The sequence below is a fragment of the Phoxinus phoxinus genome, assembly GCF_949152265.1.
Source record: "Phoxinus phoxinus genome assembly, chromosome: 19".
NCBI classification, from domain to species: Eukaryota; Metazoa; Chordata; class Actinopteri; order Cypriniformes; family Leuciscidae; genus Phoxinus; species Phoxinus phoxinus.
In genome coordinates, this window is record NC_136894.1 from 11178357 (window position 1) to 11194311 (window position 15955).

General features: G+C 36.6%; 1 protein-coding gene across 11 annotated transcripts in view; it reads left to right on the forward strand.

Moving 5' to 3' along the window:
- Positions 1-310: 310 nt before the first annotated feature.
- The window catches only part of nrsn1l (neurensin 1-like), a 211529-nt gene continuing 195884 nt past the window's right edge, over positions 311-15955 (forward strand). For 6 of the 11 annotated variants that reach the window (XR_013795177.1, XR_013795178.1, XR_013795179.1 and 3 more), the window contains exon 1: positions 364-506. The gene's annotated coding sequence lies outside the window, so the exon portion shown is untranslated. Of the gene's footprint in view, positions 507-15955 lie in introns of all 11 variants that reach the window. The other 5 variants (XR_013795173.1, XR_013795174.1, XR_013795175.1 and 2 more) reach the window with 3 other exon arrangements.

Consider the following 15955-nt stretch of genomic DNA (forward strand, 5'->3'; position numbering starts at 1 on the left):
GTGAATGTATATTTATTTACAAACAGATAAGCAATTTACACAAAAAACAAGCCCTCAATACACTCAGTGACCTATATATTCAATTGAAGAAACAAATGTGAATCAAAATATTTCAGAATCAACATATCTCTGGATGTGCTCAGTCCACGATATAACATGTCAAAGTAAGTTTATTGTTATCTTGATATTTTCTAGCCTTCTGAAAAAAAAACTAAAAAAAACTAAGACAAGCTTGAATAAAGTTCTTCACAAACGTTTGTAGGTGAAACTGTTGTCATGCTGCTAAGTGCACGGTATTGGACAGGGGGTTGGGTCATGGGTGAAAGGGGCGTGGTCTATCGAGCTGTCTAAGCACGTGCAGACAATGCATTATCATCAATACAAGCCAAACATCTGAACGCTGAAAGTTTTACGCTTTTGGATTACAACGACAAAACGGGATCACGCATCAATGGACTTTAACATGGTTTAGATAAAAAATCTTCGAAGATGACTTCCTGACATAGGTAAATGATTTTGCAATATTTTAGCGGGAGTTTTGGTGCGTCTGCTCTCAAAGTTGAGCACAAAGGGGGAGTGGAGTATTCCTTTGTTCATCATGTAATGACTGACTGGTCACAAACTTCACTTGGCCACACGATAGTGGGATGAGAACACAGTAACCGAATGGAATATCAGTACTGGATGACTTTTCATAAGCATGGCCTTTGATTTTTAAGGAGCTCTTTTGGGAATTGTATTTACTCACCACCACGATTGACACGAGGAATAATCAACAAAGAATGAACCCACACATTTTGGTCCATCTCTCCTAAACTTTAAAATAATATTTATATTATTATTTTGACTATTAATCAAGATTTTGACAAGAACTAGGTTAGCAACAGGTAGATTGTTTTTCACTAATTCTATTTAGCAATTCTGCAAAAAAAATGTGACAATCTGCAATGTATTTTTTTTTCATAATTAGATCACTGTCTATATTGTCATGATTATATTATCTATGTTTCCATCCATTTAACTTGTCACAATAATTACATTTAAACAAGACAGTCAAACTATTCTATTTTTAAACAGTTCATTATAATTGAAATATGATTAAAGGTTATTATTCTGACATAAATTATAATTTATTTTAATCAAGAAAGAAGCGTTCTTATAAAAAGTGAAAGTTGGAAAGGTTGTAGGTTGTTATATATATAAATCACAGTGAGTTACAGTATCAGAAAGTGCAAATGCAAGTTTAATTGCAGGGAAAATCTATTAATGCTTAATAAATGTTTTACTCTCAGAGAAAGCATTTTGGGATTTTTTTCCCCCTCAATTCCTGTGCTAGACAAAGTATTTCATTCTCACTGGTGCATCTTTTCAAAGACGTGAAATCATGTTGAGGTCACTGGTTGTATAGTTGAGGTCATTGGTTGTACAGTACAATATGTGGTGATGATTACAGGTGTTCTTGGAACTTTTAAAGTCATAGGTCACACTTGTTGTTCATTATTACAGAGAGTGCCCCCCACCCCCACACACACACTCGTGAATGATATACAATAGATAACTATTTTGATATTGATTGAATGCGACACAAGCAACCTTCTCTGAAAAATAAGAAAGCAATAATGTGCAATACAGAAAGATCTAGCTGTATAACACCAAGAAAGAAAATCATTTGGACACTTAAAGCCACACTTTACAATGCATGAATGCCATTGCATTAGTTATCAAAATATCAAACCAATTGGCCTTTTCTCAAAACTAATTTTCACTTTTCTTTTTTTCTTTTTTTGCTGTTGCTTTTAACCAGCTGATTGTTGAGGGATGTATGAAGCTAGTTCTCACAGGTGTCAGACCTTAGTGTAGCTTCTCACATTGACTATGAACGTGATTCACAAACTCTGCCTTTGGTATCCCACAATCCTGTGCATTCTATTCTGTGACAGTTGAGCTAAAAATACAGATGGCATCTGAAAGTCGCAGTTGGAGGTCATGCATGTTTTTTGAGCAACCTTTTCCACTTTTTGATGTTATTTCTAGTGAGAAATTACTATTGAAGTAATTCAATATTCACTAATTAATTTTCACCAAATGTATCACTTTCGTGAGGTAACTTCAAACGTTGTCTGCTAAGTCATTACCTAAGCTTTCGGATACAAAGTGTATAAATACTTTATGTCTGTATCTAAAATCTACCCTCATTCACCATTCCCTACTTTATTCCATTAAAATAGTCCAGTGAAAGAAAATGACTGAGTGAATTTGGACCCTGGACATCTTCCGTCGAGATTTCTTTCTCACAGTGAATGGTGTATTCTGTGCATAAGTTATACACTCATTATTGAGGTGCATTGTGGGATTAAATAAGTGCCCTTGATCATGTCCACTATGGTTTCGGACACCACTGCTATTGGTCGTCCCCTCAAATAATGCACTGTATAAGGGTATATGGAGCGATTTCAAACGCATCCTTTGTCTTTTTTGAAACTGACAAGGGGATCAACTGGAAACTTCTACCCATCACTGCATTTGTTCTCCAAATAAACTGTTTAGAGGCCGTCTGCAGGGGTTTAGAGACACTGTGTTTGTGTGTGAGAAAGCGACAGACATGGTGTGTAATGTATGCCTGCTTAGAAAGGTTGCTACAGAGATAGCTGTGTTGCCTTGGGTTGTTGAAATGTCTTGTTTTGACATGCCTTGTCTTCCATACAAAAAAAAATAGGAGAAAAAGAAAGACATTGCAGGCATCAGAAGACAGCACAGCTAATTAGTCACTTTTGTGCGAGAAGCGTGGTGAGATGATGTCACCGGCAGTGAAGTAATTACTACCCATAAATCATAGTGTGTGTGAGGTAGTAGTAGAGGAGCTGGTTCTGGCAGCTCTATTGTCTTGAACGCATGAGCCCACTTCTGTCTCCTTAGTGGAAAGGTAAATAGACACCTTCAAGCCCTCAGATGTGCTTTAGGATGAGGGAGATGAACCCGAAAACGCTTCCGTGCCTGAGAACTGCATCGCCTCCCCACGGCTTCCAGTGTAGTTATGAATCTGTTCAGCACAAGGGTCATTATTTTAGAAATTAATTTAAGATCTCAGAGGTTTTTTGTGGAGTTAAAGCTCTCCGGCTGCGGCGTGACATCAGGCATCATCCGCAGCATTAATTTTCTTCCCAGCATCACAGCGGTTGTTTTGGCACCCCCTTATGTTTTTTAATAGTTTGGTATCTTAGGGCCTTGTCAAGATCGTGGTAGAGGCCTTTGAAATTAGAGTGAGTTTCTGTCAGCATATGCTTTGATTTACTTACTCCCCGTCTATCGCTCTCCATGCAGCCAAGAAAGCCTGATGTTTTACTGTCTCGAAACTGAGTGCGAATTTGCTGACGGTGCTAAACTGTAGGGATGCGCTCCACAGGCTCTGCCCAGCCACACCACTTCTGAAGTTCTCCAGCACTCTCATGTGACAAGCTGTCGGTTTCTGACTGGGAGCAACTGGTATAAGTTTATGTCATGTTTATGTGTGGTTTGAATGTGCATATGCTGAAGGGTAGCTTTGCGTCATGACTGTGCGTCGGTGCTTTGTTCTGCAAGAGTTTATTATTAAATATCTTGTTTTGAAGTGGAGCTGCTCTACAGTACGTTCTTCACACTTTTGCACATTTGGAGGGACTGAAGGGCACATCTGGTTCCCCATAGGGTATTTCAATGGAGTTGAGACAGGCCTTTCTGAGTATATTGCTCTATTTAATGCTTATGCTTATCATGCAGGGCCTAACTAATGAGAGAAATAATTGTCATTTTACAACAACAACAACAACAGCTGTGGTTGCAGAATAATTCTGTAAAAATACAGTAAAATGTTTACACAGCAATCCTGTACATTTCACAATTTAAAATGATAATCGACATAAATCCAACTGCCCCTTTCTGCTGATTTAGTAAGGCCATACTTCTATTAAAATCTGTTTTTTATCTTTAACTTCTATATACTGATAACCACCATATAAACATAGATGGTAACAGATAATCACAGGCGGTAGTTAATCACAAATAACTTTTCAACGAGCTGAGGTTAATGCTAATATATAGAAGCCAAGTTGCACAATGTCAAATACAGGACACCATGGTAACACATAAGGGAATTTACTGTTAACCAATTAACAGGTTGTTATTGTAGTATTTTTACAGTCTTTAAAGTTACATTACATAATTTTTTTTACAGTGCTGCAGGCAGGGCCTAAACTTTTCCCCCGCCATTTATGGAATTATGCCATTTTTTTTCACTGTTACGCATCCTCTGAAAGAGTACAGAATCTGCGGATCGAAACACAGGCGAAGAAGCATAAGCGTTGTAAGCTAACGTGATAATCAAACATTAAACAGCATATAAATCAAAACTGCTTATAAGGTTACCGAATGAAATGTTGCACCCACAAAGAAATTTACATAATAACTGTGCAAGCTTTGGGGGCGTTGATGGACACAATCTATACTCGGATCTATGTTTTGATTATTGCTCTGAATCCTATCTTTTTTTTTAGAAAAACACTTTTTTCTTTTTGTTCAAAATGTTGCTATTTTTATGAAACTTACCCACATTCAAGTGTTGATAAAACAAGAATGCATGAAGCTATAATTTATTTGATTTATTTAGCTTAAAAGCAGAGGCTCTGTTATTTCTTCTGGTATGTTGTATGTTCAGATATTCATACAACAAAATATTTGGGCGGCATGTTTGAGAAAATGATAAAAAAATGCTGGCGGGGAATGCTGGGGGAAGTCTTAAAATGTTTTATATTCACTTTGATCAAATTTAAGGCCATTGCAAGTCTTGGTGCATACAGTAGTAGTATTCATTTTATTTGTCCAGTTCTATAAAAGTCTTAAATTTGACAGTGTAGATATCCTGAGCACTGACTCTGTTGCGAATTGCTCTCCAGCACATAAGGAGCACATGAACCTAGTGCTCTATTCGCAGCTCAATGCAAATGCATCACAGATGTTACTGTACTGTGAAGTCTCCTATCCTCTCTCTTCCCATCCTCTCTCCTGCTTTCTCATCAGAAAATCCCTTTATGGTTCAGATTGGCACACAACATCCAAGCTTCCTTGTTCCACCCAGAATAACCTCCCCTCCTCTTCCTCTTCTTGCCTGTTTTCCATTGCTGCTTCTCACTCACACCCTGACACCTACATATTACTTCTGTTTTCTTGAATTCGGTCCTCTGTTATTCCCTTTTCCTTATTAGTCGACTCCTGTGGAAAATGTAATTTGAGCTGAATGAGATAAATTTCTGTGGTTTGGCACTTTGGCTGTTTTGTAGCTTGTGGGTTCACAAGATTTCATACTTTATTTCTCGCCTGTGCAATTTTCAGCATGCATTACTGTACTAATTTAATATTTTTCGTATTAAATAGATTAATCTACTTAATCTCTGTGTTCAAATGCCAGTTGTATGTGTAATATTTTTGGTTCTTTTTTTGTAGGCTTTATAATTTAATTAATTAAAAATGTAATTAATTATATAGTAATAAAAAAGTATGTCTAATTATTTTACAAACAAAGTGTACCGTTATTTTAGAGGGCTCTTAAAGCATGGAATGGACTAGTGTTAAGTACTATTAAAAATCGTTTTCAGTAATTAAATTAAAAGCTTAAATAAAATATGAAATAACTTGAAAGTTTAAGTGTTAAAATTACTAAAACAGAATTAAAAAATAAGTTGAACCAAAAAAGAATTATAGAAAGAAAATGACAAAAATGCATTAATAAAGTACGTACTTTACTAAAATTTAAATAAAACTATTTTAAATAGATTTATAAATAACAATGGCATATAAATGTTAAAATAACACTGAAAAGAACTATGAAATAAAATTAACTTTTTTTTCATGTCTGCTGCATTAAACGTCACAGCTCAGCATAGTTGATGCTCCACATGTTTCTGTGATTCTATCAGCCAGGTTGTGTCATGATGACTCATGACATTTATATATTTTCTGCTGCTCCTTCACTCTTAAGGCCCGTTCACAGCAAGAATGATAACTAAAATAAAACGATAACTATATTAGCATCCACATCAGCATATAAGGTTCTGTTTATTCGAAGCGTGCGCTGCTGTTTTGGCGTATGCCGCATTAAATTCTTGAGCTCTTTATTGGCTGTCTGTGTTTTTATCGTTCATCAGCTGGAAAAAAAAAATATTCTGTGCCGTTATCATAAGTCGTGCTGTGGACTCTGCTATTCTTTTATACTTAGAACAATTTTTAGAACTATACCTTTATCTGTATTGTTGTGAAAAGGCCTTTTAGCGATAAAGGTTCTGTATTGGCATTGATGGTTCCATGAAAAAATCCACTTTAAAATCCACTTTTCTCCTTTTGACAAAACATTTTTATTTTTTTATTACAATGTTCTTTACATTTACGGAAAAAAAAGTGTTTTCTTTATGAACTGTTCACTAAAAGTTTCTTTGGGGAACCTAAAATGAATATTCTTTGACATTGTTGTGAAAACCTCCTTTTGGAAGCTTTATATTTAAAAGTGTAATTAATATTACAAGCTCAGGTGACCGGCTCAAAAACAACCACAAGATGCAGAAATATTTTATTTTATATCGTTTCATTTTGACTAATTAATTGAACGGAATATCATATTTTTTAGAGATTAGAGTTTTATTTCATGCTTTGCAGGGCTAGTTATAGACAATTTGATTTACATTACATTAAATTGTCTATAACTAGCCCTCCAATGCATGAAATAAAACTCTATTATGGGATGTCATAAGGTGAGAATTAGAGATCAACCGAAAGGGAATGAGTTGCTAGAACTTTCTTTATAAGTTTTTTTTAGTACAGAACACATCTGTGAAAGCAATCACTGTATATTGCACTTGAGGATGAAGGTCAATGTCCTGTGACAGTTGGAGATTGGCTTTACACACTGTGTGTGTGTTTGTGTTTGTGTTTAAGCAGTTCCACATGGTTCAGAGAGGATTGAATAATGCCCCGGGACTACAGGAGACCCAGTCACTGAGAACCTTTCACATGGTGGAGACTGAGAGACTAAATGGTCTTCACTGCAATCTCAACTCGCAGTTTACAGAAATCACCTTTGAACACCGTATCGACAAGGAACTATTCCATGTCTAAACCGCGTAAACTGGAAGGTGAGAGATGTTTTCCCATGAGAAGTTTTCAGTTAATGTGCGGTGGTTTAAAAAAGATGAGAAGACTCTGATTATGAGAGTAAGATCTGAAACGAGAGCTTTGAGGTGGGCGGCACAAATGAGAGAGTGGCAGACCTTTGGAACATCTGCCAATGTGCCTGTGAATTCTAGCAGATTCATTAGAGCAAGTAGGCGGAGGGTGTTTCAGTACTGACAGTTCACAATCTGCAGGAGGCCGGTCCACTAGTTGGGGTGTGGATTGTTCTAGTCTTTCCTGACCCCCATCCAGTCAGCTGGTGTTCAAGGCAGCTTAAAACCAAATGTACATTATGTCTTTACACTAAGGAAGGTTAAATGGGGACAGTGCATTACTGTGAGAGAGAGACATTGCTTGGTATGTTGGAAGACACTGTGGCCATTAAGAACTACATATTCGAGACTTATTACTCTTTGTTTAGGGTCAGTGGAATTCCTTGTCTTAAGACTTAAGATATGTCATGCATGCAGTGGTGTGGAAGAACACCATTCAGTATATATGGCTATGTTTACACAGCAAGCCAAATTGACCAATTTTTATAGTCAAGTCAAGTCACATTTTTTTGAATAGCGCTTTTTTACAATACAGATTGTTTCAAAGCAGCTTTAAATTGCATCACGCGCGTGAACTCGACAGTCGACTACTGTGGACTTCGACCGAAAACAAGAAGTAAATACAGGTATGTGCGCTTGTTGAATTAACATCATTTTTATTAATATCTTTCACATCTAATGTAGTCAGATTCACCGTGTTCACTCTGAAGGAATCACTCAACATGGCTGGGCACTTGTAATGACACATCAAGGATGTTAAGAGGATAAAAGCAGGTTTAAAACTTGCCCCATTCAAGTCAATAGGGTGCAAATTTTAAAAAGAGGATAACACGCTGTAGGCAACACCGATTTTTGTCGTTGTTCTCTGTATTGACCAGCTGTAGTTTGTTCATTATGCGTGCAGGGCAACCACCTATATCATTTTGTGCATTCAATGACTTGAATACCCATCTTCTTCTTAATTAATAATTACTGAATTTTAAATCAGAACAGCTGCCCTAATGATATAATTAAGACAAATTAAATGGATGTAAGGAAAGTCTTAAGTTGTTTGGCATAATTTGCTATAGTATAACAGCATAATAATAACATAATAATATTTGCAATATTAATATAATATTATATTAAGTTTTTTTTAAATAATATATTTGTCATCCAAATCATATTGTGCAAACATGTAGGATAAAAACTAAAACAGGAAATGATATCACAGAGAGGACTCTTGCAGACCTTCATGATTGTCAAAGTCAATAAGTCTTAAATATAGGATTATAATTTTACCTTTTTATGACAAGGTAAGGCTAAATCGGGTTAAATGTCATGTGATGCAACCTGTAAAAAATATATGGATATATATGGAATATATTATATGGGTGAATTCATAATTCATGGGACAGGTTTAGAGATTGTCAAAAACAGTTTTTACATATTTTTTTTATTTTAAATAATAATACACATGACACTGACGTATCCAAGGTATAAGGATTTTTTTTTTACTTTTAACTTGGTTGATTTTTTTTACTTTTAACTTGGTTACACTATTTGTATAGTCAATACCTAGTAACTTTTTGAAAAAATAAATGTTTTTTTCAAAACCATATGCAACCAACATAACATATTTCATAATATACACATGCCATTCAGTGTGAAATGTCATTATTTAGGTAAAATAAAAATACAGATCTGTATTACACATGAGGGGGAATTTAAAAAAAAAATATGGACTGCATTTGGCTGCGGTGTGAATGTAGCCATAGTCTGCGCTCTACTCATATAAAGTAATTAAGAATTTGTATGTGTAAAAAGAAGTGCTAAAGCTGTCACTTGTGAAGTGCAGTGCTTGTAGTGGTTTGTCAGTGGAGCCTTTTACTTTGGAAATAATGGACTTAAGCTCCTAGCCTTTAATTCATTAGTGGCACCTAATACCTTCAGTTGCTTCATCAATATTCACTAATTGGTTTTAAAACTTCTCATGGAGTCTGTGCTGACAGTATTGGATGGAGTTGTTCTTCAGTCGGCTTTAACATTTGTATTACTAATGCTGCAGTTCCGCCGACTTCTCTTAGAGAATCTGAAGAGTGTTGGCGCCATTTACCCTTTTTACTTGTCTTATCTTTAATTAATCCCTTTCTAACTGTGGTGTGCCAAAGAGAATCCTGTCTCATTAAGTGTCTAAATTCATGTGGCAGACTTGTGCTTTTATAAAAGGTACCAATCAAGGGTGTTAGAATGGTGCACTGTGCTTTTATTATTAGAATCTTATGCATCACTGTTGGCTTTTCAGCACAGTGTGTAATGGCCAACTACGGCTCATGTGCTCTGAAGTAAGTGCAGTCATAGCTGATTGCTTACTAGCTAAGGGGGACAAACCGAGCTCTGCTTAATACAAAGTTTACTTTAGCATTGATGAGGTTTATGACCTCAAGGAACTCGGCCACACATTAAATCTTTGATTCACTGCGCTGTACTGTGAACAGTTTGTACTCATGTTGTACTCCTCCAGGTGACTAGTTGGATATCAAGCTGCATTTACTCAGCATGGACAAGTCCAGCGCAGTCATGTTGACTTGATTATGAAAAATAATGAAACGTGGTGCTAGGCCATTAGTCATTTTGATGGAGTATGTTGACATTGTAGTGTCTGTACCAGTGGCTTTTGCTCATGGTCCTAAGCACTGCTCATTTTGTATGTCTCTGTTATCTGACATCAGTTCGTGGAGCTCTCTGATACAAACTGATGATGGTCTGAGACAAATCCTTCTTCCCTGCCACACACACACACACACACACACACACACACACACACACACACACACACACACACACACACACACACACACACACACACACACACACACACACACACACACACACACACACACAGTACATCTGATTATATGTAATCTGGATTATGTAATCACATTACGAAAACTAAATAGGCCTACTTGTAATTAGATTATATATTGCATTTTAAAATACTCGCAACTAGACTACAGTTAAGTTTTATGGATTATATGATTACTTATTATTCACAAAATGGCAGCAAATTATTCATAATTCAATGATTCTCTCCTAATTATCTTATAACTTTATCTTTTAAAATGTCCTTTCTAAAAAAAGCTTATTGCTAATATATATTGGAAAGTCTTCCAGTTTTGTGGAATTGCGTACACAAGAACTGCTACTAGTTAGGCAGCTATAATTAAACACAGAACAAACAAGGACATTCTTTTTAGTAAGTGTTTTATTTTGATTGTTTTTATTTTGTTTTAAAACCCTCAATTTCCGGTTTTGTTTTGTAATAACAGAAGCGGGTGGACAAGCTGAGTTAGGTTTAACCATGAAATAAATTTGAATATCATCAGCGTAACTATGAAAATTCAGACCATGCCGTCTGATGATCTGTCCTAGTGGCAGCACATACATGAGAAATAAAAGAGGACTAAGTACAGAACCTTGAGGTACACCATGAGAAATAGTAACTGTACGGGATCGATTCTCACCTATCCTAACAAATTGCGGTCTATCCGATAGATATGAAGTTAACCACTGAAGAGCAGCACCAGTGATACCTATTGCAAGAAACTCAAGAAAGAAGTGTAGAGTGGTACACGCTGCACTGAGATCAAGAAGATCCAGGATACTATGGGCACCAGAATCAGAAACCAGAAGGAGATAATTTAGCACTTTTAAAAGTGCTTTTTCTGTGCTGTGATGGGGACGAAAACCAGATTGAAGCGGTTCAAAAATATTGTCTTTCTCTAAACGTGACTGTAGTTTTCTGAATGGTGCTATCGAGGCCAGACTTCTTTTAGTATTGGAGTGATGGGCGCTACTTTTAGACCATGTGGAAAAGGCAGTAGCAAGAGATCTATTTATAATATGAGTAATAGGTTGAATAAGTGAAGGCAAAAGGGTTTTTAGAAGGTATGGTACTTACAATATGATCATGTGTACAGGAATTAGAAATAGATTTGATAATCAGTTGTTCAACCACAGATGTATTTGTGAGAAAAAAAGTGTCGAGCGGACGACCTATCAGGTATGGAGTTGAATAGGAAGAGGCAGTTTGAGAAAAAGCTTAATAAATGTTATAAATTTTTTGTAGGAAAAATTACTGAAAACTTTCACAGAGATCAGTAATAGCTACAGATGATGGTTTGACCAGTTTGTTTATCTCAGAGAAAAGAGCTTTAGGTCTGCACTTGGCTTTGTTGATAACAGTAGAAAGATAGTCAGAACGCGCAATGTTAAGTGCTGCTTTATATTTCATTACTGAATCTGAAAAAGCCATGGCATGGACAAGAAGGGAAGTTTTTTTGTAAAGTCTTTCAAGATGCCTACATTTTGGTTTCATAACTCAAAAAGCTAAAAGCTCCACTGCTCTCGAGCTGTGTGTTGTGCTTTTCTCTCATTAGCAATTGCTCCAGCGGCCTCGTTCCGCTCCAACAGCTTTCGTAACGTTAATAAATCTTAATACATTACTGGTCATCCATGAATATGATTTCTGTCCAAGTCCCGTTGCATTCTCCACCGGCTGTTGAGGGGAAGACAACAACTCCCATGATTGCGCGAAATCAAGGCATCATCAATTAATTGTGCCTTTGTTACGAATAAACGACCTGTAGTGGCGAACAAATGCATAGTGTGCCTTTAAGATTTAATTCATTATTAGCTTTTCATCAATTTACGAACCCCCTGCAGTACCTAGGGTGCACAGATATGAACATTTTGGGTGATACCGACAATTCTTTATATTTGAAAGCTGATAACCAATTTATTTGCAGATAAATCTAAATCCAAATTTTTGAGAGCCTGGTTAAAAGTCATGTCCCAAGCACACAATCATAATGTTCTCATTTTAATTTTATGTAGCCTATTTGACAGACTTGTGCTGCACATGTTGCACTTAACTGTATTTTCTTTTTTTTAAAGTGATTATTTCAAGCAATTTGAATGCGCATTTGAAGTGTCTCAGCTGAAGGAAATAATCCATTATTTATCGGCTTTAATATACTGGCCAAATGTTCTTATCGGGCCGATAACAATGATATTAAAAATGAACATATATCATCCGATACCGATATGGTGGCTGATATATTGTGCATCCTATAGTTCCTACACAAACCCCAGTTTGAGGGAGCTTGACATGACATGTGTTGTTGATAACAAAGAGTGGAATAAGTTCTTACTTTTGCATTTTTATATCAATATGCTTCAAGATACTAGGTCAAAACAAAGTAATCAAAAAGTTTTTGGTTTTCCAAGCACATTTAGTTTTTCCATGTTTTTTTGTTTTTGTAATTCTTATTGAGAGTTGAAGCTTGAAAAGCTTCCTGTTAAAAGCAGTAATTAGAAGAATAAGATGTGTGTGCATGTACTGTATAATGAAAAAGTCACTAAATAAAATCTTTTTTGGGAAAAATATAATTCATATAATTGATTCATTATTATTTTAGGCACACCTTGGTTCCTATTGTTCTAAATAAAGTTTACATAAAATCCTAATTCTATCCCTTAGTATTATTTACTTTATTAATGATCCACTTTTTTTTGTTCCTTTGTGGAAGTTCCCTAAAGTTTTTTTCCAGAACTGGTTCCCATCTGAGGGCAAATTGTCCCCATAAATGAGAAATGTACACACTCAGACATACACATGCTTTTACAATTTCTCCTCACATGTATATATGATGATGACTTAGTCAACCCGATCTCTTCTAAAATATACTGTATGCTATGCACTCTACATAATATTCTAAGAGAGGGAGAGCAGCATAGTTGAAAGTGTGGGCTAATCCTCTGGCTGATTCCTTGCATGCACATCATTTCTTTCTGCCATTGGGCTGACTGGGCAGAAACGCATACACAAACTTTCTCTCTTGCAGTGTTGGAATTCAGCAAAATAAAGTGTTGTGAGGGCACAACCTACAGCGCTATTCTGTGCTCAAGACTTTCAGCTTCAGTCAGTTGTTTAAAACCTCTATATAAAATTTCTTGAAGTTCAAAATAACCACATATTTGAGGGAATATTTATTGCTTTCTGGGGAGAAACTAGAAAGAACTGGAGCCGTAGTATAAGTCAGCATTTATTTTCCTAGCCTGTGGTTTGATGTATGGACTAGATGTTTGATGTATGTGCAAGGTGGACATGTTCCTCATTAATTCTGACGGTATCAAAACACAGGGCGTTAGTGAAGTATGATGAAAATCACCAAACCCCCCCTCCTGCCTGCGTGCAGATCCTAAAGCCGTCCAGTCTGGGGGTGGAATGCAACTTTTGGCAGCGGTAACAGTGGCCGCCTTTGACAAAACACCCTGTGAACTGCTGCATCTCGCACAGTTGCGTTCCTCTCTGAAATATTTCCAGTTCCAGTCAGTTGCCGTTGTCAAACATGATTATTGATTCGCAGCTTTTATTTTCATTTCGTCGCTCTCTATACCTCCCTTTCCCCCCGCAGACGTATGTTATCCATAAGGCGGCCTCAGTGCTCAAGCGGGGAGGCTTCTCATTCAGCAAGGGTCCACACGAGTAATGATGCCTTTATGTTTTACTTGGGCACTGACTTTAAACAAAAATACACAACTTTCTGGCCACCTCACACATGCAAGGAAAGGAGCACACCCACCTCCTCTCTCACTTTAGCACATGTACAATTCTCAGCATGCTACTGGTTTCATCTACCCCACGCTCATGGGTTTGATGCTAAGCAAGGCATACGTTTATATCTGGTTCTTTTTCTGTGACAGTTCGTAACATAATCTGCGACTTAAAAGCCCTCTGCTTTCTTCATTTCAGCCTTTCAAATACCGGTAGGTCTTGTTTCATAAGATGACTTTGTAGTAAAAGAAGACATCAACAAACATGGTAGCAACTGAGCCCAGGAGAAATGTTTATCCCTCTGATGTTGCGCTTTCATAGCTTAATGGAATTAATGAATTACTCAGTTAAGAATTAACCTTGTCTCAGATGTTTCTCCTTTAATATCTTAGGAGAAATATAATGGATACAAATTCGACGGCTATAAGATTAATGTAGAAAGGACAGCTTGGATAATTTGCTATTGAAAATTTGATGAGAAATATTTGAGTTTATATTGTATTCGTAATCCTTGATTTCAGATGACTAATATACAAGTCATCTGAAATCAAGGATTACGAATACAATATAAACTTGTTGGCAAATCGGACAAATCTGTTGGCAAAAAGTTGAGAATGGGATTACTTTGAAAACTCAAGTGGAGAGTTTATTGGGAAGAAAGTCTCAATTTGTTCTACATTTAATTTAATTTCGGTCTGGGACAGACTTTTTGATGCCAAGGTCTCCCAGAAATGGCTCCAATTCCTAAAATATACAGGCAGCTGTATATTTTCATGAATAAAGGCCTATTTATACAGTGTGTGAAAATATTAAGAGTGATATTTTAATCACATTTATAACATATTGTATGACATTCATATTGTTACTGTACTGAAGCCAATACAAATAAAAATATTATCTGGACATTATTTATTTTGTATGTTTGGCGGTGTACAGTATCTCTTTTCAGCCCCTGTTAAAGTGATATAAGAAATATAAACATTTATTTTTCAGTTTTGATATTTGACTGTTTAGAAACTAGTGCGGTCCGTAGAATAATACGTTTATGATTTATCACATTATTTCTAACTAATTGTGAAAAGCAGAATAAATCAGTGATCAGTAAATTCTGTAAATGCGCTAAAAAAAACATAACCTATTATATTTTATAAAGAATAATATTTATATAAATATTTAGTTTTCTCTCAAATGATCTGCCGACCCCCTTTCGGGCCTGAAGTTTGACTCGTGGAGATCTAGTTTCTGTCTTCTGTTACGTATGAGACGATTTGCAAAGAGAAAAATAAGTTTTTGTTTTGTTTTGTGCATGGATAAATCAAATGTCCTGTTTGAAGGTAGGTGTGTGCGTGTGCATGTGCGTGTGCGTGCGTGCGTGAGTGCGTGTACTGTATGTGTGAGTAATTCCATATAGATCTGACCTTTACATAAATGTTAAGTCACCGGCTCCCCTGCGAGGCCACAGATATTAGAATGCGGTGGGTAGATTTATAACGACTGGTACAATCTTGTTTTGTGTTTTCTTACGAGCCTTTCACTGTATACTTCTGTCTTTAGAAACTCTTTTTCCATCCTTTCCCATGACCCCTCTCTATTCTCCGACCGAAAGCACCTGTGTGGCTTGACGCACCTGTGTGAGCGCTCTGTGTTTGGTAGGTTGTTGTCATGGTGACTGGTGAGATATCTCAATGTGGAGGGCCGCTTGATCGGATCGGCCAAAGTGGACCACCCTCAGGGCAGCATGTGAAAGACCTCATTGTGCCAGGAACCACAACCAAATCTATTTCGCCGTGTGTGGCAGCCCAGCTCAAAGCTGTGACTAAGCGTTCTGTGACTAACTTATTTTCACTCTCTGTTCACGTGTGCTTGTCTGAGGTGTATTATTGACTGAACGGGTGTTTTTTTTGTATTTTTTTGTATCACCTGACTTCCTGTTCTTCGCATTGACTTTAATACAGTGTCTTTTAAAGAAGACTCTCAGGACCTAAGTGCCCTCAAACTTCCTGTCACCCTCATACACTTTGGCCATAAACATACTTGCAATGATGCAGCTGCAGATGTGAATGCTTGGCCAATGGTGAATCTAAAAGATTCATGATATCATGACAGTCAA